This window comes from Dromiciops gliroides, chromosome 3, assembly GCF_019393635.1.
Source record: "Dromiciops gliroides isolate mDroGli1 chromosome 3, mDroGli1.pri, whole genome shotgun sequence".
Taxonomy (NCBI): Eukaryota; Metazoa; Chordata; class Mammalia; order Microbiotheria; family Microbiotheriidae; genus Dromiciops; species Dromiciops gliroides.
The window spans coordinates 214,440,657-214,463,768 of record NC_057863.1 but is presented as its reverse complement, the minus strand read 5'-3'; the positions used below and the strand labels follow the sequence as shown (position 1 = coordinate 214,463,768).

The 23,112-nt window shown below is 37.0% G+C and overlaps 1 protein-coding gene across 1 annotated transcript in view; it reads right to left on the bottom strand.

The window, feature by feature from the left end:
- ADGRG2 (adhesion G protein-coupled receptor G2) overlaps positions 1 to 23,112 on the bottom strand; it is a 168,794-nt gene that overhangs the window by 106,387 nt on the left and 39,295 nt on the right. The window contains exon 2 of the mRNA XM_043994983.1: positions 347 to 397. The gene's annotated coding sequence lies outside the window, so the exon portion shown is untranslated. The remainder of the gene's footprint in view (positions 1 to 346; positions 398 to 23,112) is intronic.

Here is a 23,112-nt window from a genome sequence, read left to right as displayed (position 1 = left end):
TTTTTTGAATAGCATGTGAAAGAAGAGGTTGAGCTAATCTATTGGCCTACTTCCTTAGATTACAGAATGCTTCTCTGATAAAAGTTCAATCCCTCTGAGCCAGCCAATCATCTTGGAGCAAGTCCCATTACCTGTGAACCAACCCAGAAGTTCTATATTCTCTCAGCAAGGCATTGGTTGACATACTTAACACTCTGTCTGGAAAGAACCCACAAACGAAATATACCTTTCAACAAAGTCTCACACCCCATAATCTTATCGTTTTGATTAGAGAGCTGTTCTTACAAGTTGATTAAGGAACTATTTCTACATTAGTATAATAACTGAAAAGAAATGCCTGACTCACCTGACACAGGGTTCAGAATAAAAGATATGGCAACCTCCACCTTGTGGAAATCTGAAAATGAAAAAGTCAGAGAGAATGAGTTGTAGTACCATAGAGACTAGAATGTTTCAATGGATTAGACCATCATTTATAAAGTGCCTACTAAACACTCTGAAGAGTTTCCAAGGAGATGAAAAATAGTTATTTTTCTTTCAGGGATCTGGCAACCACATGGAATAAGAGCAGAAACAAAGCTGCAAAAGAAATGTGTCTATATTTTAATAGAATGTATGCATGTCAACTATGAATGCATTATCCATGTAGTATAAGGAGATTGAAGCTAAGACATTTTTCCCCAAGTTTCATAGTTGGTAAGTATATGAGGCAAGATTTGAACTCCTAATTCTACATCCAATACCCACCAAGCTATTAAAATATGCATATTTTTACCTAGCAATATCACCACTCCAAAGAGATCGAAGAAAGAGGAAAAGAATTCAAATGCACAAAAGTATTTATAGCAGCTCTTTTTGTGATGGCACAACAAAACACTGGAAACTGAGGATGTGTCCCTCAAAGGGGGAATCGCTGAATAAGTTATGGAATATGAATATGCTAAATTATGATTTTGCTGTAAGAAATGATGAAGGGAGTGGTTTCAGAAATAAACTGATACAAAGTGTAGTGAGTAGAAGCAGGACAACTTAACCAGTAACAATACTGACCAACCAGTACCAGAGAACTCACAGTAAAACATGCCACTCTCTTCTAGATAGAAAGATGATGGACTCAGAGTGCAGATTGAGACATGGATATACATATATGTTTATAAATATATGTGGATGCATATGTATGTGCATATATATGTGAGTATATGTATATACATGTGTATATATGTATATCTGGATATAGTCAATGCAAAAATGTATTTTCCTTGATTATATATGTTTATAGGGATTATGTTTTTCTTGTTGTCTTAACAGGGGTAGGGTGGGGAAGGGAAGGTGAGAGGAAGAGTATGAAAACCTAAAAATAAAATAAAATTGAATAAAAAAACCCAAACAATACTCTATCCATTATACTACCCCATCTATGATATTTATTACCCGTGTGAGCAGGGGCAAATCACATTTTCTTCTTAGTTGAGTATGTTTTAAATACAATGTGAGAATATGTATAGTACCCAGAGCAAGGGGGTTTATGGTTCCTATCGTACTCTTCCCTAGTCAGGTCACTTCCGGAGTATTGTGCCTAGTGCAAGCCATTATATTTTTATTTTATTTTATTTTTAATTTGTGGAAAAAACAAACACTTCCATAACATAGTACAATAAGAAAGATGATTGTGCATGAAATTGCAAATTGACCATGTACAACTGGCCATTCCTTTCAAGTATACAACAAAATTATCTTGTAAATTTCCCTTTTTTCTCCTCCCCTTTTCCACCTAGAGATGGCCACCATCAGGCACAAATAGGTATGTGGGCATACATATATACATATACATACAGACACAGACACAAATAAAATTATTCTACATATACTTCCATTTATCAGTTTTTCTCTGGATGTAGATAATGTTTTCCCTCATATGTCTTTTATAGTTAATTTGGGTATTTATAACAGACAAAATAACTTAATCCCTTAAAGTAATTCTCAAAACAACATTGCTGTTACTGTATAAAATATTCTCTTGATTTTGCTTATTTTGCTCTTTACCACTCTGTGCAGTCTTTCTATGTTCTTACAAAATCATTGAGCTCATCATTTCTTATAGCCCAGTAATATTCCATCACAATCATATACCACAACTTGTTCAGTCATGCCCCAGTTGATGCCACCACAAAGAACTCTGCTATAAATATTTTAGAACATATAAGTTCTTTTCCTTTTTCCCTAATCACCTTTGGAAACAGACCAAGTAGTACTATTTCTGGGTCAGAAGGTATAGGCAATTTAATAACTCTTTGGGCATAATTCCAGATTACTCTCCAAAATGCTTGGATCATTTCACAATTCTACCAACAATGAATTAGTGTCCCATTTTTTCCACATCCTCTCCAACATTTGTCATTGTTCCCTTCTATTATTTGCCAATCTGGCAGGTATAAAATGATATCCCAAGGTTGTTTTAATCTGTATTTCTCTAATCAACAATGATTTAGAGCATTTTTATATGACTATAAATTGTTTTGATTTCTTCATTGGAAAACAACCTCTTCATATCCTTTGGCCATTATATCGATTGGGGAATGATTTGTATTCTTAGAGATCTGACAAAATTTTTTTTTATATAAGACCTTTATCTAAAGAGAAAATGTCTATAAAATTATCACCCAACTTTCTGCTTTTCTTCTAATCTTGGCTATATTTGTTTTATTTGTACAAAACTTAAAAAATTTAATATGATAGAAATTCTTCATTTCACTTAACTTTGCTCTCTATCTCTTGTTTATTCATAAATTGTTCACTTATCTGATGAGTCGTATGTTCATGTCCTTCCAATTTTCTAGTAAAATATTTCTTTATATCAGTTCATGTATCCATTCTGACCTTATCTGGGTCCATGAGATATTGGGCCATGCCCAGTTTCTGCTATACTGCTTTCCAGTTTTCCAAACAATTTTTACCAAATAATGAATTCTTATCCCAAATTCTTAAGTCTTTATACTTGTCAAATACAAAGATATTATGTTATTTACTTCCATAAATTGTATGTCTATTCCATTACATTGATCTACCTTTCTATTTCTTAGCCAATACCATGTAGTTTGATAGTTACTGTCTTATAATACAGTTTAAAATCTGGTACTGCTTAACCTCCTTCCTTTACACTTTTTTCCCATTTTTTCCTCATTATTTCATTTGATATTCTTGACTTTTGTTATTATTTTTTCTAATTCAGTAAAATATTTTTTTGTTAATTGGGATGGTGTTGAATGAGTTTACCCAAGATGAGTTTGGGTAAAATAGTCATTTTGATTATATTTCCCCTATCTACCCATGAACAATTAATATCTCTCCAATTATTTAAATCTGATTTTATTTGTATTAAAAGCTTTTTTGGTAAATTTTGTTTAAATAGTTCCTGGCTTTGTTTCGGCAGCTCTACTCCAAGGTATAAAATACCTGTCTAGAGTTATTTTAAATGGGGCATATTTTTTTACTATTTCTTCTGGCAGAGTTTTGTTTGTGATACGTAGAAGTGCTAATGATTTATATTCTGCTACTTTGCTAAAATCATTAATTGCTTCAACTAATTTTTCAGTTCAATCTTTGGGATTTTACAAGAATATCACCATATTGTTTAATACAAATAGAAACGAACCAGGCTACATCTAAATGAGAGTGATCAGTATGGTCTGGTGGTGTGGAAAACACATTATATGAGGAATGGTTGAAACTAAGGCCATTTAGCCAGGAAAGAAAAGCTTCAAGGGGAAATTCTACCTTTAAAAAATATTATTCTTTTAAGGGCTGTCATGTGGGAGAAGGGTTAGACTTATGCTATGAAGTTTCAAGGGCAGCTAGGTGGTGGGAGTGCTGGGATTAGAGTCAGGAAGAACTGAGTTCAAATTCTGACTCAGATATTTATAGCTGTGTGACCCTGGGTAAGTCACTTAACCTTCTTTGCCTTAGTTTCTTTATTAAAATGAGCTGGAAAAGGAAAGTATCTTTGCCAACCCCCCCCCCAAGCTCCCCCAAAGCCAGATAGGGTCATAAAGAGTTAGATACAACTGAAATGACTGAACAACAACATGAAGTTTCAAAGAAGAGCTTAAGCCTAAGTTTCCTCATTTGTCAAAGAAAAGGTTGGACTAGACGGTTGGAAAGCACAGTAAATAGAGCATGGGACTTGGAGTCAGGAAGACGTGAAGTCAAATCTGGCCTCAGACACTTACTACCTGTGTGACCCTAGGTAAAACATGCAACCTTTGCCTCAGTTTCCTGTAAAATGGGGATAATAATAGTACCTCCCTCTCAAGGTTGGTGTAAGGATAAAATGAGATAATATGTGTAAAGTGCTTATTAGATGTCTCAAAGGATCTTTGCAACTTTAAACCTAAAAGTGAGGGCAAAAGATTGTAAGTTACTAGGAGACAGGTTTTAGCTCAATATAAGGAATGATTTTCTACTTATTGTAACGATTAGAAAATGAAATGGGCTGCCACTATTATAAGATATTGAGCTTTCTATCACTGGAAATATTCAAATGGAGTCTTTATAACCAAACACTTGTCAGGAATGTTTAAAAGCAGATTCTTGCATTAAATGTGGGGTCAGGGGCAGTGTTCAACTAAACATACTACACATATCCTCTTGAGAGAAATGGTTATTAATAACCAATAATCTGGGGAGATTCAGGGCTCTTCCCTTTTTACAAAGTCCTGATTTCAAAAATTCAGTCTCTTGTAGGACGTTACTGATAATGAGATTGATTGAATTAACTCTTCTCAGTTTTAGGCAGACCCCAACCAACCTTACAAGGAATCTATTCTGAGGTAGGGAAGTCCATTGTATTCTACTAACTGTGTGACCCTGGGAAAGTCATTTAACCCCAATTGCCTCGAAGATCCAGTTCATCCCCAGTTGTCCTGATGTATATCTTGCCACTGGACCCAGATGGCTCTGGAGGAGAGAGTGAGGTTAGTGACCTTACACTGCCTTCTCTCACTTAAATCCAATTCAGGGCAAGTCATGACATCATCTCCCGATGTCATGGTCTTCTTTGAGAACAAAAGACAAACAGCAACAGCCTCTCATTGAACATCCACTCTTCCAAGAGTATATAAACTGTAAGCCTGCCTCCATTATTGTCTTTTGGTCTAAGAGAGATGGCCAAATAACCATCCTTTTATTAATAACACGCTGGCCTTATTAATAAAATGATTAAATTACCCAGAAACTATGTCTCTCCAACCTTTTTAATTGTCACATCCTACATATAAGCATCATAAAATTTTAGAAATAAAGCCCTAAAATCTAGTTCACTCCTTCCATTTACTACTAAGAAAATGAAGTATCAGTGAGGTTAAAATAAAATAGTTGTGACAGATTTCACAGAGTGTTTATAAGAGAGTCAAGTAAAGAAGCCAGGCCATCTGATTCTAAGTTGATTGGGTATTTCAATATGAAACTTTCAACAACAACAACAAAACCAATGCAAATAAACACATGGAAAATTTTTTGCCTTTTTAAGCTTAAAAAATGACTAGTTTCATGCTTTAACACATCTCAAGATATCTGAGAGTAGGACACAAACTATATAATATATTATAAATGAACCTGAAAATTACTTGGGGTTAATAAATGCTTCCCCACATGTAAGTGTGGGATGTACTATTTAAAAAAAAAGCCAGTGAACTAATCTGATGAGGAATTGAAAGAAGGAATAATGTGAATTGGGGAGTTTTGACTTATAGTGATATATTTTACAAGCTGAAGAAAAGGCATAATCCCCAGGAAAGAAAACTGAAGCACATAGCACTGGAAAAAAAATTCATTAAACACATGTTTCAAAGAAGACAAAAATGTAGGCCAAGCATATTGTTCTATTCTGGAATAAAATAATAATAAACATATGACCTAGCGCTCAACATGTAATGAATTGGGATTAACAATTGGATAGCATTTTGATAGTTAAAGAGAGAGTCAAATAAGTAGTAGGCTGAAGTTGGAGCTTATTTCATTTAATATCTAGGAAAATGAGCATTTCAACTTATTATGTTGTAAGGACATTTGGAGAGAAAATATCAAAGTTGTAGCACACATTTTCTTTCTTTCTTTCTTTTTTTTTTTTAGTGAGGCAATTGGGGTTAAGTGACTTGCCAAGGGTCACACAGCTAGTAAGTGTTAAGTGCACCACCTAGCTGCCCCTGCACACACATTTTCAAGTAAATTCAAAGATGATCCTAATCACACTGGGTGACTCAAGGTTATTCAGTTCATGAATGAAAGGCAGGTGGTGTAGGAATGAGGGTCCATTTGCTTTCATGGTGTCTTTCTGGCTAGGGAAATAGGGCAGGGGTAGGTCAAAGATCTACTTCAAACACATCTTGGTCTATCTAAGCAATAGGGCTCACAGGTCTAAGCATCCATGAAGGAAGAAAAACAAAACAAAACAAAACAAAAACCCAACACTTTGGTGCTGCTTTGGGTACTGCTTTCCTGAGCTTCCACTTCACCCATTTCTACCCAAAACAAAGTTAACCAAGACTAATTAAGATCACCAGAATGGGGGCAGCTAGGTGGCACAGTGGATATAGCATGGGCCCTGGATTCAGGAGGGTCTGAGTTCAAATCTAGCCTCAGGCACTTGACACTTACTAGCTGTGTGGCCCTGGGCAAGTCACTTAACCATCACTGCCCTACCCCTCCCCCCCCCCAAAAATCACCAGAATGAATATTATGGTCAGAGCTAAGAAGCTAGTTGATTGGGCCGTCTATGGAAAATCATTTCAATTAGTAAGGGGGAAAGAATGGATGTTCAAGCAGACAAATAAAAATAAGATGCTTCATGGAAACAGAAATTGAGCTTTGGGGATCAAGAAGAAACATTTTTCCCTTGCTTGACTGAATATATGGTGTGTCTCAAAAGTCTTAGTGCAGGGGCAGCTAGATAGCACAGTGGATAAAGCACTGGCCCTGGATTCAGGAGTACCTGAGTTCAAATCCGACCTCAGACACTTAACACTTACTAGCTGTGTGACCCTGGGCAAGTCACTTAACTCCAATTGCCTCACAAAAAAAAAAAAAGTCTTAGTGCAGTTAAAGCTATCACAGTTTAAAGTAAAGGAAGCAGGGTAGTACAATAGATAGAGCACTGGGCCTAGAGTCAGGAAGACTTAAATTCAAATCCAGCCTCAAATATTCACTAGCTGTGTGACCCTCAGAACATCACTTAAGCTCTGTCTGCCTAATTTTCCTCAATGATAAAATGAATATAATAATAGCACTTACCTCCCAGGGTTGCTGTAAGGGATCAAATGAGATAATATTTGAAAAACACTTAGTATAGTACTTCACTCATAGTAGGCACTTAAGTGGTTTTTTTTTTCTTCCCTTCTAAACTGCCCTGCATTTCTTATAAGGACTTAAAAAACATTCATTGGAGAGGGAGGAGCTAGGAAGGTGAGCAGGCAGATTTTGGTCAATTAAAAATTTTAAATTAAATTTAAAATGCTTTACAATCCTTAAAGTACTATATAAATTGTTGTTTGTCCTTCATTTTTTTTTTGTCCTTCATTTTTGAAGAGGACCAGCAATATCATGGGGTGAGTGAATTGGATTTAAGTGAGGCAGAGTTGTACAAAGTCTCACTTTCTCTTGAAGGGCTGTTGTAGTCCAGCGATAAGACAAAAGTCAGGATGCCTCATGATGGCCCGGGATGTGGTGGATACCCTTGGATGGCTGACTGAGCTCTAAGTGTTACCCAGATCTTACTTTAGCTTCCTCCATGGGATTGGAACAAATTGCTCTCATTTGCCCATTTTGTTGGGGGAAGTCTTCACATGCCTGGAGTAGATACACTCTAACTCACCTGTCAGGAACCCTCAACCTGGTGTAACCTGTTTACCAAGGTGGTTTTCCTGGAGTGTGGCCACTGTACATCCTACAGTTTCTTGGAGTCACAAGTGAGAGTTGGACGATAAGTGGACACCAAAGGTGGGTGAGCAGCCTTGATAAGGGTTCAGTAGGCCCTCACCCCAGAAGTGCTAGTCCTCTCTGAATACCCATATACCCCACTATATAAATGTTACTGATATGACATGAAAGTATATATGCATGCTTCTCAAATCTGCAAACACCCTGAATTTAAGATAAAGAGATAATTCATTCACTGGATAACAGAAATGGATTCTGACAGGCTAGAAGAATGTATTACACCGAAGATGAAATTTAACATAGTTACATTTTAAATTCTCAACTCAGGTTCAGAAATCAACAGCAGAAATTCAGGATAGAGGCAACATGGCCAGATGACCACTCATAGGAAAAAGATTTAGGGGTTTTGGGCAGCTGCAAGCTCGATATGAGTCATGACTGTAATGAGATTGTCCAAAAAGCCAGAGTGATCTTAGGTTGCATTAATAGCTCATAGTACTCAAAAAAGGGAAATGGGGGCAGCTAGATGGTGCAGTGGTTAAAGCACCAGCCCTGGATTTGGGAGGAACTGAGTTCAAATCTGACCTCAGACACTTGACATGTACTAGCTGTGTGACCCTGGGCAAGTCACTTAACCCTCATTGCCTGCAAAAGAAATAAAAAGGGAAATGATGGTTGCATCGTACTCCATGATGGTCCAAACTAGAGGTACTTGATTCAGGTGTGTTTGTCACTTTTTAAGAAGAGTATTTAGAGGAGGCCCAGAGAAGTGGGACCGGAATTGTGATTTGAAATCATATTATTTGCAGAATCGGTAAAGGAAATGTTTAGCTTAGAGACAAGAATATATAGGTGGATGTGTTCACTGTCTTCCAATGTCTGAGGGGCTTTCATGTGGAAAAAAGATTATGTAAGGACAAGTTCTGGAGAAGAGCAGCTCTGGAGAAGAAAAGGAAACCTTTCAAGGTGATTTGAGAGAAAACTCGGTGGTCAGTTTGCTCTTAACAGAGATCTAAGAGAGTTAATCCAAAAAGTTAAGAGCAAGAACAATATAAAATGGAGACTCTTGGCTCCAAAAAGTTTAAAGTACAAGGGGAATTTAGACCATTGGACTGATATTTCTGTCAGTGCCAAAGAACAATGATGTGTATATAAAATGTAGGTTTAGGAAACGGAACACTGTCTATATATGAAAATGACCAAGGTTGGCACTTTAGAAGAAATGAAAAATTGTACTTCTTTTCTTCTTTACAGAGCTGGGGGATTATGAGTGTGAAAGATTACATATGTTGTTCAACTCAGTTGATATTTTGCATAGGTTTTCTGAACTGTTTTTTTCCTCTCTTTTAAAAAGTTATTTGGGGGGGCAGCTAGATGGCGCAGTGGATAAAGCACTGGCCCTGGATTCAGGAGTACCTGAGTTCAAATCCAGCCTCAGACACTTAACACTTACTAGCTGTGTAACCCTGGGCAAGTCACTTAACCCCAATTGCCTCACCAAAAAAAAATTTTTTTTTAAAAAGTTATTTGTTCAAAGAATGGCTCATTGGTTGGATAGTGGGGGATATATTTGGAAATGAAGGTAATAAAAACAGATCAGTAAAAATGAGAATTTTTTAAAAATGTAGATTTTGGGGCAGCTAGATGGCGCAATGGATAGAGCACCGGCCCTGGAGTCAGGAGTACCTGAGTTCAAATCCGGCCTCAGACACTTAACACTTACTAGCTGTGTGACCCTGGGCAAGTCACTTACCCCCAATTGCCTCACTAAAAAAAAAAAAATGTAGATTTTTCTCCCTGTTAGAGGAGAAGGTAGATTATACCTACTGCCTCTCTCCATTTCAACTTATCAAGGAAAATGGAATATTCTTGGAAATAGAGGAAGTTGCTTCAAGGGAAAGCAAAAAAGAAAGAAAAAAAGAGAATGAGAAAATAAAAGAAGCCAAAGAGGTAGAGAAGAATATTAACTTACAACATGAAATTGGAAAAATGTGACATAGGAAAGAAGAGGAAAAAATGAATATTTGGAACTTATTCTGGGCCAGACTTAACTCTGGATAGTCCAGCGATTAAGTCTCAGGGTTAGATTATGTGATATAGTGGTTCATAAATTGGTTCACTGAAAACAAGATTTAAATAGATACCATTCTTAATTAGATTCAAAATAAAATGCTATTTCTTTCTTCTTCCATTAACCAAAACAAATAGTAATATGTGGTCAGGAAAGCTTTTCCACAGTATCATGGAAATTATTTTTCTGGGAGTATCAATTTCCCTTAGAATGAGCCTTTTAAGCCCCTAGGGACAAGGAAATAAAATTAATAATTCAAGTCCTATTTTCTAGGGAATAATCAAATTCCAAAGATAGCCTCCTTGCCCAGTCTACATAAAACAGGAAAGCTCCTCCTACCACAAAAATATATAACAGGTTCTTCTCTGAGAAGGTAAAGCTGGATCCTCCGGAGACAAAGTAGCTGCTTTCTGCTTCATAAAAATATGATAACACAAATTCCTCTATAGAAGAGAACCATCCAGTACTAGTCAGAGGAAGAAAAGATGGGCTATAGCAGATGTCAATTCCTTGCTAGGGGGTTACTTAAGTGATCATTAATTGACCTGACATAAATAAAGGAGTATAATTGTCTTCCCTGGTAATGGATCTAGGTAGAGATGGAGAATCAGTTAAGATATGCCAAACCAGATGACCACTGATCATTTCTATTAATTTATACAGGCAAAAAATATATATATACTTTCAGAAAGTATAGGGGGCAGCTAGGTGGCACAGTGGATAGAGCACTGGCCCTGGATTCAGGAGGACCTGAGTTCAAATTCGACCTCAGACACTTAACACTTACTAGCTGTGTGACCCTGGGCAAGTCACTTAACCCCAATTGCCTCACAAAAAGAAAAAAAGAAAAAAAAAGAAAGTATACAGAAAGCACAGCAAGGCGTTAAGAAGTCTTAGGCAAGGATCCATACCTTGGGTATGTTTTGATTGAAAATGGGGTTGATGAGAGAAAGGCAGATTTGCAAAGTGGTAAGAGGGTGAAAGATGTTGGCTTTTGGACCAGGAAAAAGATGGGCTTGGAAGATACACACACACACACACACACACACACACACACACACACACACACATGATGAACTCTCTACTGTTTATGGTATCTGGCTTGGAGGATATAATGGTTTCAGAAGTGGGATATATACATACAAACACATAGCACACTTATATATGTGTATATATATGGCTTTTGGACCAGGAAAAAGATGGGCTTGGAACACCCCCCCCCCATATGTGTGTGTGTGTGTGTGTGTGTGTGTGTGTGTGTGTGTAGGGAGAGAGGAGAGGCAGATAAGGATATTGTAATCAACATAACCTTTGACATATGCAAATGTGCTAAGGAAGGGTAACTAACAAGGTGATCTATATACAAAGAGGTAAACCAGCCTAGTAGTGATAATTGTACTTGGTGGGATGTTATTCATGACTGGAACATGGAGATGGGAGGGTTTAGTTTATTTAAATGAACATTAGAGTAGTATTGGGCATCAAGAAGATATACTTATGAGGACCAAAGGAGTGAAAAAAAATCATTGCAGACTACCAAGTCCGAAAAAGAGTTGACAGTCGGTTTAGGAAACAGAACTGAACAAATGGTACTGAGGTATTATAGCAACAGGGGACTTCAGTTATCTAGACATATGTTTGTTTTCTAAAAACAAAGCTACTTGGGGCAGCTAGATGGTTTTGTGGATAAAGTACTGGCCTTGGATTCAGGAGAACCTGAGTTCAAATCCAGCCTCAGACACTTGACACTTAACTAACTGTGTGGCCCTAGGCAGGTCACTTAACCCTCATTGCCCCACAAAAACAAAACAAACAAAAAAACAAAAAAACTATTGATATCTGAGGCTGCTAGGTGGCAAAGTAGAAAGAACTTTGGATCTGGAGTCAGGAAATCCTGAATTCAAAATCGACATCAGATATCAGCTATATGACCCTGGGAAAGTCACTTAACTTCTGTTTGCCTCAGTTTCCTTAAGTGTAAAATTGGGATGTACTAGTACCTTTCTTGCAGGTTAGCTGTGGGGATCAAATGGCATAATATTTATAAAGTACTTAGCGCAATGCCTGCCACATAGTAGGTGCTTATATAAATGCTTACTTCCTTCCCAATCTTGTATCTCCCAGAATTATTGGAACAATCGAATAAAATAACATTGGTAAAGTGCTTAGCATAGTGCCAGGCACACAGCAAGCACTTTAAAAATGTGTGACCACTTAGAGATTTGCCTTAGTGAAAATGAAAAGTTCATTGTTCATGACATGAAGGAAAAAATAAAAGGAACTAATATTCTGAGTCTGTTTGTGACTAATAAGGAGGAAGGAGGCATGGTGAAGAGCATTTAGGTGATTATTATTGGAAGGAGAAACAGAAGCCATAGTGTTGTAGAAGTAAACTAGATAGGGGGCGGCTAGGTGTCGCAGTGGATAAAGCACTGGATTCAGGAGTACCTGAGTTCAAATCCGACCTCAGACACTTAACACTTACTAGCTGTGTAACCTTGGGCAAGTCACTTAACCCCCATTGCCCAGCAAAAAAAAAAAAAAAAAGAAGTAAACTAGATAGTCCAAATGGAAGCAGGAAATGGATGATAAGTTTGGAGGAATGATATAATAGCAACTGGAAACTTAAAATATCAAGACATCCAAGAGAGCTCTATCTTAGCTAAAAAGGAACACATGATAAATTCTTCATTTTGGTTAAATGTTAATTTGACTTTTTTTTTTCCAGTGGAGAAGATGAAAAAGAGGAGTGCTATCGCAATTTAATTCTTACCAAAGCAGAGGAAAGAACTGGTTATTTTGGAGTAGTAACAGAAATGATGGGAACCTTGGGATAAAGTGGCCACTTTGTCTTAAAAGATTTTAATACATAAGAAGGGAAAAGCCATCCATTTGACATGTAGCCTAGATGTCAGGAGAATGGATTTTAATGAGCTCCTATGACCTACAAAAAAAATGCTGGCCCCAAAGGGACAGAATAAAACTTGGTCTGCACATGAAACATACATGAGTCTGTTGAAGGAGAAAATGGACTGATCTCTAAAGAGACCAATTCAAATGCTCAAGGAACTCTTTACCTCATTAAAAAATTTTTTAAAAAATGTACAGAAGATGGAATTAGAGCTCTGGGAAAATGGTAGTGTGCCCTCTATCCTTGAAGGTGTATAAATAGAGGTTAGATATCTACTTGTAAGAGATGTTTTACAGGAGATTCATCCATCAAGCAGAGAGCTAGATAAAATGACCTCCAAATAATGATTTACCTACTTTTGGACTATCAGTGTAGGGTAGAGAGGCATGCACTTTCAGACCTGAGGGTTTCCTTAACCATACTTCCTTGGGACACATTGAAAAATGACAGATACACATATACATGTGTACATACATAAATACATACATACACATACTTAAATATGTCCATACACATATAACTATTTAAAAGCATCAATAAAACCTTTATTTTCAAAAACAAATAACCTCCAAAGTCCTTCCCAACTCTAAGACTCTTTGAGTATATGCAATGATAAAATGAGACACATTAAATTGGTAGGGTTATGCTCTTCAGATACAGAATAGGCATTCTCTAAAATTGTAGTAGATGGTTTGAGTTCCTCCTCCATATTTTTTTTTATTTTAAATTTTAAATTTTTTGGTTGGGCAATGAGGGTTAAGTGATTTGCCCAAGGTCACACAGCTAGTAAGTGTCAAGTGTCTGAGGTCAAATTTGAACTCAGGTCCTCCTGACTCCAGGGCCAGTGCTTTATCCACTGCACCATCTAGCTGCCCCCATATGTTTTACAGTGTGGATGAAGAATCCTAAGAGAGGAATGTTATGATGATAACTCTGTCTTGCTTTCTCCAGTAGGCTACTCAGATCCACAGGGTGGCAGACTACTAGGCTGTGTGTCTAAAAACACTGGCCACTGCTGCCTTTTCCCCCCACACCTCAAAGAATGCACACAAAATGCAAATCGTTGGCCATGGTACAAAGCTAAATTTTCCTCTGATCACCCATGGCCAACCTGGAGGAACAGAGTGGTATTCCAAAGGATTTAGTCCTCATTCTGTTCTTTAATGTTGCTTAATCAGTGACCTGGATGAGGGAACAGAAAACTGGCTGCTTATGTTTACTGATAACACTAGCACTCTGGAAGACCAGATCAGAGTTCAAAGTGACATTGGAAAATTAGTTAAATTCATAAATGTAAAAAATCAGAGATACTAAACGCATATTTTATAGATCATAACAATATAAATGAAAACCAATAAATGTTCAATAAGCAAAAGTGTAAAAATGGAGACTTAATCATGAAATTCTAAATAATAAGTGGGTCAAAGAACAAATAATAGAAACAATGAAGAATTATGTGAAAGACAATGATAATAATGATACAACATGCCAGAATTTTAGGATGCTGCCAAAACAGTCCCCAGAGGAATAATTATACCCCTAAGAACATACATTGGACAGCTAGGTGGCACAGTAGTTGGAGTGCTGGGCCTGCCATCAGCAACACTAATCTTTCTGAGTTCAAATCCAGTCTCAGACATTTACTAAATGGGTGACCCTGGGCAAGTTACTTAACCTTGTTTGCCTCAGTTTTCTCTTCTGTAAAATGAACTGGAGAAGAAAATGGCAAATCACTCAAGTAACTCTGCCAAGAAAACCTCAAATGGGGTCCTGAGAGTTGGACACGACTGAAAAACGACTCAACAACAAAGAATATACATTAGCAAAATAGAAAAAGAAAGGATTAATCAACAGAATATGGATGTTTAAGAGTTAGAGGGACAACAAATCAACCCAATATAAGCACAAAAGAGGACATTTTGAAAACTAGATTAGAATAACTATAGTGGAAACAAAAAGGCAATGAAACTGATGAAACCAAAGGTTAGCTCTTTGAAAAGACTAGCAAAATTGATAAATCTGACAGCCAAGCTGATAAAAAAGAAGAAAAAATTGAAATTTACCAAATGAAATATGAAAGGGGAAATCATAGCAGAGAATAAAAAGAATTATTAGGACATACCATGTACAGTTATGTGCCAAAAAACCTAAGAATTTAAAAGAAACAGGATTATGTGCAAAAACACAAAATATTCAAATTTACAAAACATCAAATAAAAAGCTTAAATAATCCCATCTTGGAAAAGTAAATTGAGCTACACATAAGGAACTACCTAAAGGGGAAAAAAACACATGGGTCTAGATGAATTTATAGAATTGTTTCAAACTTTTAAAGAATACGTGATACCTTTATTATAGAGATTACTCAAAAAATTGAGAAAGAAAGCAGTCTATCAAACTTCTTTTATGAGTCAAGTATAGTCCTAATTTCAAAACTGGTAAATGACGAAGCAAAGAAAGAGAATAATAAAGGTTACAGTGATATTAAAGTTAATTTACAGATTTAGTGCTATACCAATGAAACTACCAAGGGAATACTTTATAGAGATAGGCAAAATAATAATAAAATTCATTTGAAGGAACAAAAGATCAAGAATATTATGGGAATTAATGGAAAGTGTAGGAATTAGAGGAGAAAAGCACTTCTAGACCTCAAACTATAAGCTACTAATCATATACCAAAAACCAAATCATATAACCAAAACCATTTGGTACTGGTTAAAAATACAAAAAAAGTAGAACAATGGAACAGACCAGACCAGGATGAATCACAAATTCTTGATCTCAATAACTCAGCAGTTAATAATCCTCCAAATATAAATTTTGTTGTTCAGTCATTTTTCAGTCATGTCCAACTTTGTGACCTTATCATAGATAATAGAATGGCTTGCCATTTCCTTCTCCAGCTTATTTTACAGATGTGGAAACTGAGGCAAACAGGGATAAATGACTTGCCCATGGTCAAATAGCTAGGAAGTGTCTGAGGCCAGATCTAAACCCAGGAAGATAAGTCTTCCTGACTCCAGGCCCAGCACTCTATCCACTGAGCCACCTAGCTGCCCTGGCTGTTACTTAGGAAATAATTCCTTATTTGACACAAATTTTTGAGAAAACTGGAAAGGAAATTAGATTTTACCAACAACAGATATCATATACGATAATCATTTACAAATGGATGCATGCCCTAAACATTAAAGATCATACCAAACTATCTTTCTAACCTCATTGTACATAACTCTCCCATATTCTGTGATCTAGCCAATGTCCTCTCTGGTCCTCATAGATGGTCCTTCATCACACATTTCTGTGTCATTGCACTGGCAAAATTCCATGTCTAGAATGAACTCCTTCCTCTCTTCTGCCTCACTGAATACTTCTCTTTATTTATAGTTTGGCTCAAGGATCACCTTCTACATGAAGTTATTCCTGATTACTCCAAGTGCTAGCTCCTCTCCCAAATTATCTTATATTTAGCTATTTTGTTTTTATGTATCCTTATGCTGTTTATACTTAAATATATCATTGTCTCCTCCATTCGACTGTTAGCTCCTTGAAGAATATGGATTGGTTCATTCTTTGAATTTGTATCTTTGGTGCCTGGCATAGAGCAGGTACTGAATACATTCTTGATGGATACCACAAAAAAATTAGAAGACAAGCACATAGTATACCCTTTAGAGCTATGGATAGATGGTAGATTCTTAATGAAACAAGGGATGAAGGTATAAAAATATATGTACAAATATAATATACAACTATAACATATAAAATATAAAATAGATAATTTTTATTAAAGCTTTTATGTGAACAAAGTCAATGCAACTAGGTAAACAAGGATACCTGGGAGAAAAGTCTTTGCTTTAAATATTTCTGATAAGGGTCTGACATCCAAGATTTTTTTTGTTGTTGTTCACTCGTTTTTAGTCAAGTCTGACTCTTCATTACCCCATTTGGAGTTTTCTTGGCTAAGATACTAGAGTGATTTGTCATTTCCTTCTCCTAGCTCATTTTTCAATAGATAGGAAACTGAAGCAAACTGGGTTAAGTGACTTGCACAGGATCACACAGCTAACAAGTGTCTGAGGTCAAATTTGAACTTAGGACTCCTGACTCAATCCAATGAGCCACCCGGCTGCCCAGTCTAAGATTTCTAGGCAACAAATATAAAAATACACAACCCAAAGCCATTCCCAAATAGATAAGTGGACAAAGAATACAAATAGACAGTTCTCAAAAAAAGAATTGCAAACTATCAACAGTCATATGAAAGAATGCTCCAAATCTCTAGTAAGAGAAATGCAAATCAAAATAACTCTGAAGTTTCACCTCATACCCAGTGAATTGGCAAAGATGACAAATAATAGGAAAAGTCAATACTGTAAGAGCCATGGAAGGATAAACACATTAATAAATTGTTGGTGATGTATTTTTTTGGCTGTAGGGACTCTTAAACGCCTTTTTCTGTGATAGGAATACCCAGACAGATGAAACCACAAATTTTTCAGGCACTGATGCGATGAAAGCTAGACCAAACTAGGGGAAAAGGGTCAGAGAGAACTTGGGTAAACTGGTCTCAGATGACCACATCTAAACACTTGTATATTTCTTTTGTCTCTTGTTTCTTTCTTCCTTTCCCACCTCACTCTCTGTTTCTTTCCATATCCTTTCAATTTTGAGGCCCATAAACTCAAAATTGTATAACTGAACACATGAAATCTCTCTAATCTCAAAGCAGATTCATTATCATGGTTTCAAGTTAGGAGATAGGGGACAATTCTATCATTTAATAGGAATGTGGCCTGAAACAAATTATTTAGCCACTCTGGGTTTCACTTGTCTTGTCTATTAAATGGGGAGAATGGGACAGTTAGGTAGCTCAGTAGATGGAACACTACATTTGGAGTTGGAAAGACCTGAGTTAAAATCTAGCTTCAGATACCTAATAGCTGAATGACTCTGAGCAAGTCCTCATTTGTAAAACAGGGATAATACTGGCACTTACCTCCTGGGATTGTTATAAGGGCAAAATGACATGATATTTTAAAAGTACAAACCTTAAAGCACTCAATAAATGTTAGTTGTTCATATTATTATTATTATTATTATTATTGTTTGTTCAGTTGTGTCCAACTCTTTCTGACCCCATTTGAGGTTTTCCTGGCAAAGATACTAGAGTGGTTTACCATTTCCTTCTTCAACTCATTTTTGACATGGGGAAACTGAGGCAAACAGGGGTAAGTGACTTACCCAGGGTCACACAGCTAGTGTCAAGTGTCTTAGGGTAGATTTGAACTCAGGTCCTCCTGAATCCAGGGCCAGTGCTCTATCCACTATTTCACCTAGCTGCAGGATTATTGTTACTACTGTTGTTATATAATTCCTTACTGCGTACAGGCAAAGGGGGGGGGGGGTTGGTGGTGGTGTATTCTTTTGGGAAGTCTTTCCTGATTCTGAGATTTTTTTATTCTTCCCTTCCCTTTCTAGTTGACTTCATTCTCCTTGCTTCCCTACCACAATCAGTTTCTTAACTATCTTTTAGGTTTTCCAAGTTGTCTCTAGGCTGCACTGCATTGTTGGCCTACTCTGCTGAGAGCCCCAGGGCAGGAGCCAGGGCTTAAGGGATCCAGGAACTTCATCCAAATGACTCACAGACAGCTAATCAGAAGGCTTCAGTTTAGAAAACTCCCCCTCGGTAGGGAAGAAGTGAACCTTCTAAACCAAGGGTTCTCATGAAACTTTTCATAGGCTAGAACTAGTGCTCACATCAGCAGAAATGGGAAGCCATTATCCTGGTCCAGTCAGTAATTCCTTCAACCAAGATCTATATCCCATCCTATTTCATAGAATCTTTACATTTTTAATCTATAGTTCAAATAGGGGAGTTGGGTCTGAACCTGGGATGTTACAGCGAATGTAGCTATTAAAAGTTAACTGGGAGGGAAAAGCATTTTCTGCCAGTGAAAAAAAAATGACCAGGAAAAATTGAGATAATTGTCTTAGTTTCAAATGAGTCTCCAAACTCATATTTTCTAATTAACCGTATGACCAATATTTTCTAATGAAATGTAACTTCCATTCCTATCTGAGCCATGATGAAATTTGGCCCTTTCCTCCAGTTAGCTAATTCTGTTTTCATTTCACATTTGTAATAATGAAAGGAAACATTACTGGAAAGGAACAAATGTAAGATAGCGAAATGGCTCAAACAGATAGAGAAAGGGACTTGGCATTGGGAATACCTGAATTCAAATCCAGCCTCAGATACTAGCTGTGTGGCCCAGGGCAAATCACTTAACCTCAGTCAGCCTCAGTGTCCTCATATATATGAAATGGGAATAATAGTAGCACCTATTTTCAGTATTGTTGAGTGGATAAAATAAGATAATACTGATAAAGCTCTTTGCAAACCTTAAAGTATTATGTTAATACTAGGTATTATTTACCCAAGATTACATAACCACAGCTGAGATTTGAACCTAGGTCTTCTGAATACACAAGCTAGAGCACTTTATGTTCCACCATAATGTCAAAGTATTGGTATTACTGAGATCACAGATGTACTGAATTGCCCAGTAATAATAATAACTCTCATTTATGTACCACTGTACATAAATGTATACTGTACTGTTTACAAAATGTTTACTGTATGAGAGGCCAAGGAATGTGAAGAGTTGTCTCAGTTAAGCAGTGGATAGAATACCAGTGCTGGAGTCAGGAAGACTAGCCTTCCTGAGTTCAAATTTGGCTTCAGACACTTAGTAGCTGTTTGCATTAGTTTTCTCATCTGCAAAATGAGCTGGAGAAGGAAATGGCAAACCACTTCAGTATGTTTGCCAAGAAAACCCTAAATGGGGTCATGAAGAGTCAAACCCAACTGAAAAATAACTGAACAACAAGAGGAAGTATTAGTTAAAGTCAGAAAAGATGGGCAATTCCAATACTATTCAATTGTACAGGGGTATTACCTTATGTATCTCCTGTGTTCAAATGAACAGAAAATATATCTACAAGCACACCAAAAAAACTGCTCATGAGGATCCATAGGATGCGTAAAAAAGGAGACCTAAAAGTCAGACTTTTATGGCTATGTTAAAGATAAATTAAGTCTAAAAGGCAACAACAACAAATTACTTTTTGAAGAATATTTCCAATTGTATCTTTGCTTCCCTTTTCTAAATGTTGGCCATTTATGGCCTTTGATCTGTTTCAGGCACTTCTAAGAATAATGTGTTTGGGTGTTTTTGTTTGTTTTAATCTTTAGCCTTTTAGAAGCATTGTTTTTCTATAACTTGTACCCTGTTATTATCTGTGGGTTTATGCTAACTGTGCAATTACTGTCTTAGATAACTCAGCCTGGACACGGGGGATCCATCATTATTGGCTGTGGATTGGATACCAACAATATGCCTAGCCCTCTGCTTCTAATGAATCATTCACATTTGTGTAGCATTTTTTCAATTTACCAAGTGCTTTCTTCACAACAACCCAATGTTGCTATCATTGGGGCACTATCATTACCCCACATCTCACTGGTTAAGAAACTGAACCTTTCGGGGCAGCTAGGTGGTGCAGTGGATAGAGCACCAGCCCTGGATTCAGGAGGACCTGAGTTCAAATCCGACCTCAGACACTTAATACTTTCTAGCTGTGTGACCCTGGGCAAGTCACTTAACCCCAACTGCCTCACCAAAATAAAAAAAAGAAAAGAAAAAGAAACTAAACCTCTGACAGGGACTTGCCCTAGTTCACACAGCTAAGGGGCTTTGAACTGGACCTTGAACTTTAATGCAGGTATGGCTCGAAGTTCATAAACTCATAGATTTAGACATGGAAAAGGCCTCAGAGACCATAGAGTCCAACACCATTTCACAAATGAGGATATAGAGACCCAGAAAAGTGAAATCAGTTAGTCAATAAACATTTATTAAGCACCTACTATATGCTAGGCACTGTGCTAAGCATGGGGGATACCAAAAGAAATAAAAGATAATCTCTGCCTTGAAGGAGTTTACAGTCTAATAGGGGAGACAACAACATTTAAGGACACAGGGTAAAGGAGTCATTGTGATGGAGGAGAGATCAACCTCATGGAAGAGATGATTTTTTGAAACAGATACTTGATGATAATTACAACAGCTGACTTTTACATATTGCTTTAGTTTTTTCAAAGTGCCTTACATAGATAATCCCAAATGATCACTATGGCCATAGATTTTTTTTTTTTTTTTTTAGGCAATGGGGGTTAAGTGACTTGCCCAGAGTCACACAGCTAGTAAGTGTCAAGTGTCTGAGGCCGGATTTGAACTCAGGTACTCCTGAATCCAGGGCCGGTGCTTTAACCACTGCGCCATCTAGCTGCCCATGGCCATAGATTTTTAAGGGCAGGAATGAGGGGAAGCTATTTTAGGTGATGAGCATGAAATAAAGAAAGGCAAATAAAATCCCACTTTCTACAGGAAGCCCTCTCTAATCCCTCTTAATCCCAGTGTTTTTCCTCTTTTAATTATTTCCTATTTATCCTGTATATAGTTTGCTTTGTATATATTTGTTTGCATGTTGTCTTCCCCATTAGAATGTAAGCTCCTTGAAGGAAGGGTCTGTCTTTTTGTATCTCCAGCCCTTATCATAGCGCCTAGCACATAGTAGGCACTTAATAAATGTTAATTTAATGAATTAATGTTTACCAAATGAATGAATATGAAATTAATAATTCACACAGAAGGGATGGTTCAGTTGTCACAGGGAAAATGAGTTGGGGAGTTTGACTTTCTAACAGTAGACAGACTAATGGTTGTTCTTTCCTATTTCCATCATAAATGTCCCTATTCCAGAGTAAGATACTTTTAGTCTGTTACTAGCTGTCATGAACTCTCCCACTCTCCCATCCAGGGTGGTTGAATTCTTAATCTTACCTGATACAGGATGTACTAGAAGGCCTAGAATTTAACATTCCCTTTGGACTCTATCATTCTTTCTTTTTGCTTTTTTTTCAGGGCAATGAGGGTTAAGTGACTTGCCCAGGGTCACACAGCTAGTAAGTGTCAAGTGTCTGAGGCTGGATTTGAACTCAGGTCCTCCTGAAACCAGGGCTGGTGCTTTATCCACTGTGCCACCTAGCTGCACTGGACTCTTATCATTCTTTAGGTTTCTCTTTATATTGGGAACTACAAGTGGCCCAGAATATACTATACAATTCAAACTAAATGCAAATATTCTTGGGAGAGGAAATATATTAAATCTACCTGGTCTTTTACATCTTAGTGTGAATTAGTTTATAAAAGTCCTTTGTACCTGAAGAGTAGCCAGGAACAAATTCTTAAGAGAAGAAATGTCATACCCAAGAAAGGCATGTCTAAATGGTGCTACAAAGGGGAGACCCTGGGGAACCAAGAGACAATATGAAGAGAATGTTGGGCTTTAAGACAGAGTTATGTCTTGAGAAGCCAGAGGGATAAAGACACATATAAAGGGAGAATACCAGATCCTAGAGATTAGTGGAGATCATTAGGTAGTTTCTGGGAAAACTCATGACAGCTATGCTTAAAGTAGCAGAAGTGTTGGAAGCAAAGGGAATTTCTGCTTAAAGCAAAACCTTTCACCTTCCATGATTTCCACAGTGTGCAGGGAATGAGAAACTGATTATGAGACACATGTATAGGACACAGACTTAGCAAGGTTAGGGAGCCAAGCAATTTCTCAGAACTAGGGAAATCATGAAATTCAAAGAAATTCAATTCAACATGTATTTATTAAATGCCTATTATGTGCTAGGTTCTGGGACTACAAAAACAAAAATAGAAATAGGAGTGTGTATTCAATTGGTGGGGAATAGCATGTATTCAGATAAATATAAAATACATACAAGGTAAATTCAAAGTCACTTCAGAATGAGATAACTGTTAACAACTGCAGTAATCAGAAAAGACCTCGTATGAGAGATTGCCCTTGATCTAAGCCTTGAAGGAGGTGAGGAATTCCAATATATCAAGTTGAAGAGGGAGAGTATCCCAGTAATTACCTGTTCTTTGAATATTCTTTTTTTTTTTTTTTTGGGTAGTTGAGCCTGGGTATGGGTGGGGTGAGTAAGGTTTCAGAACCATAAACTCAGATGTGAATCCGGGGGCAAATTCTGATCAGTTAATTTTTTTTTCTTAGCAATCAGACCAGTACAGAACAAATTCCCTGACTTTCTACTACCCCC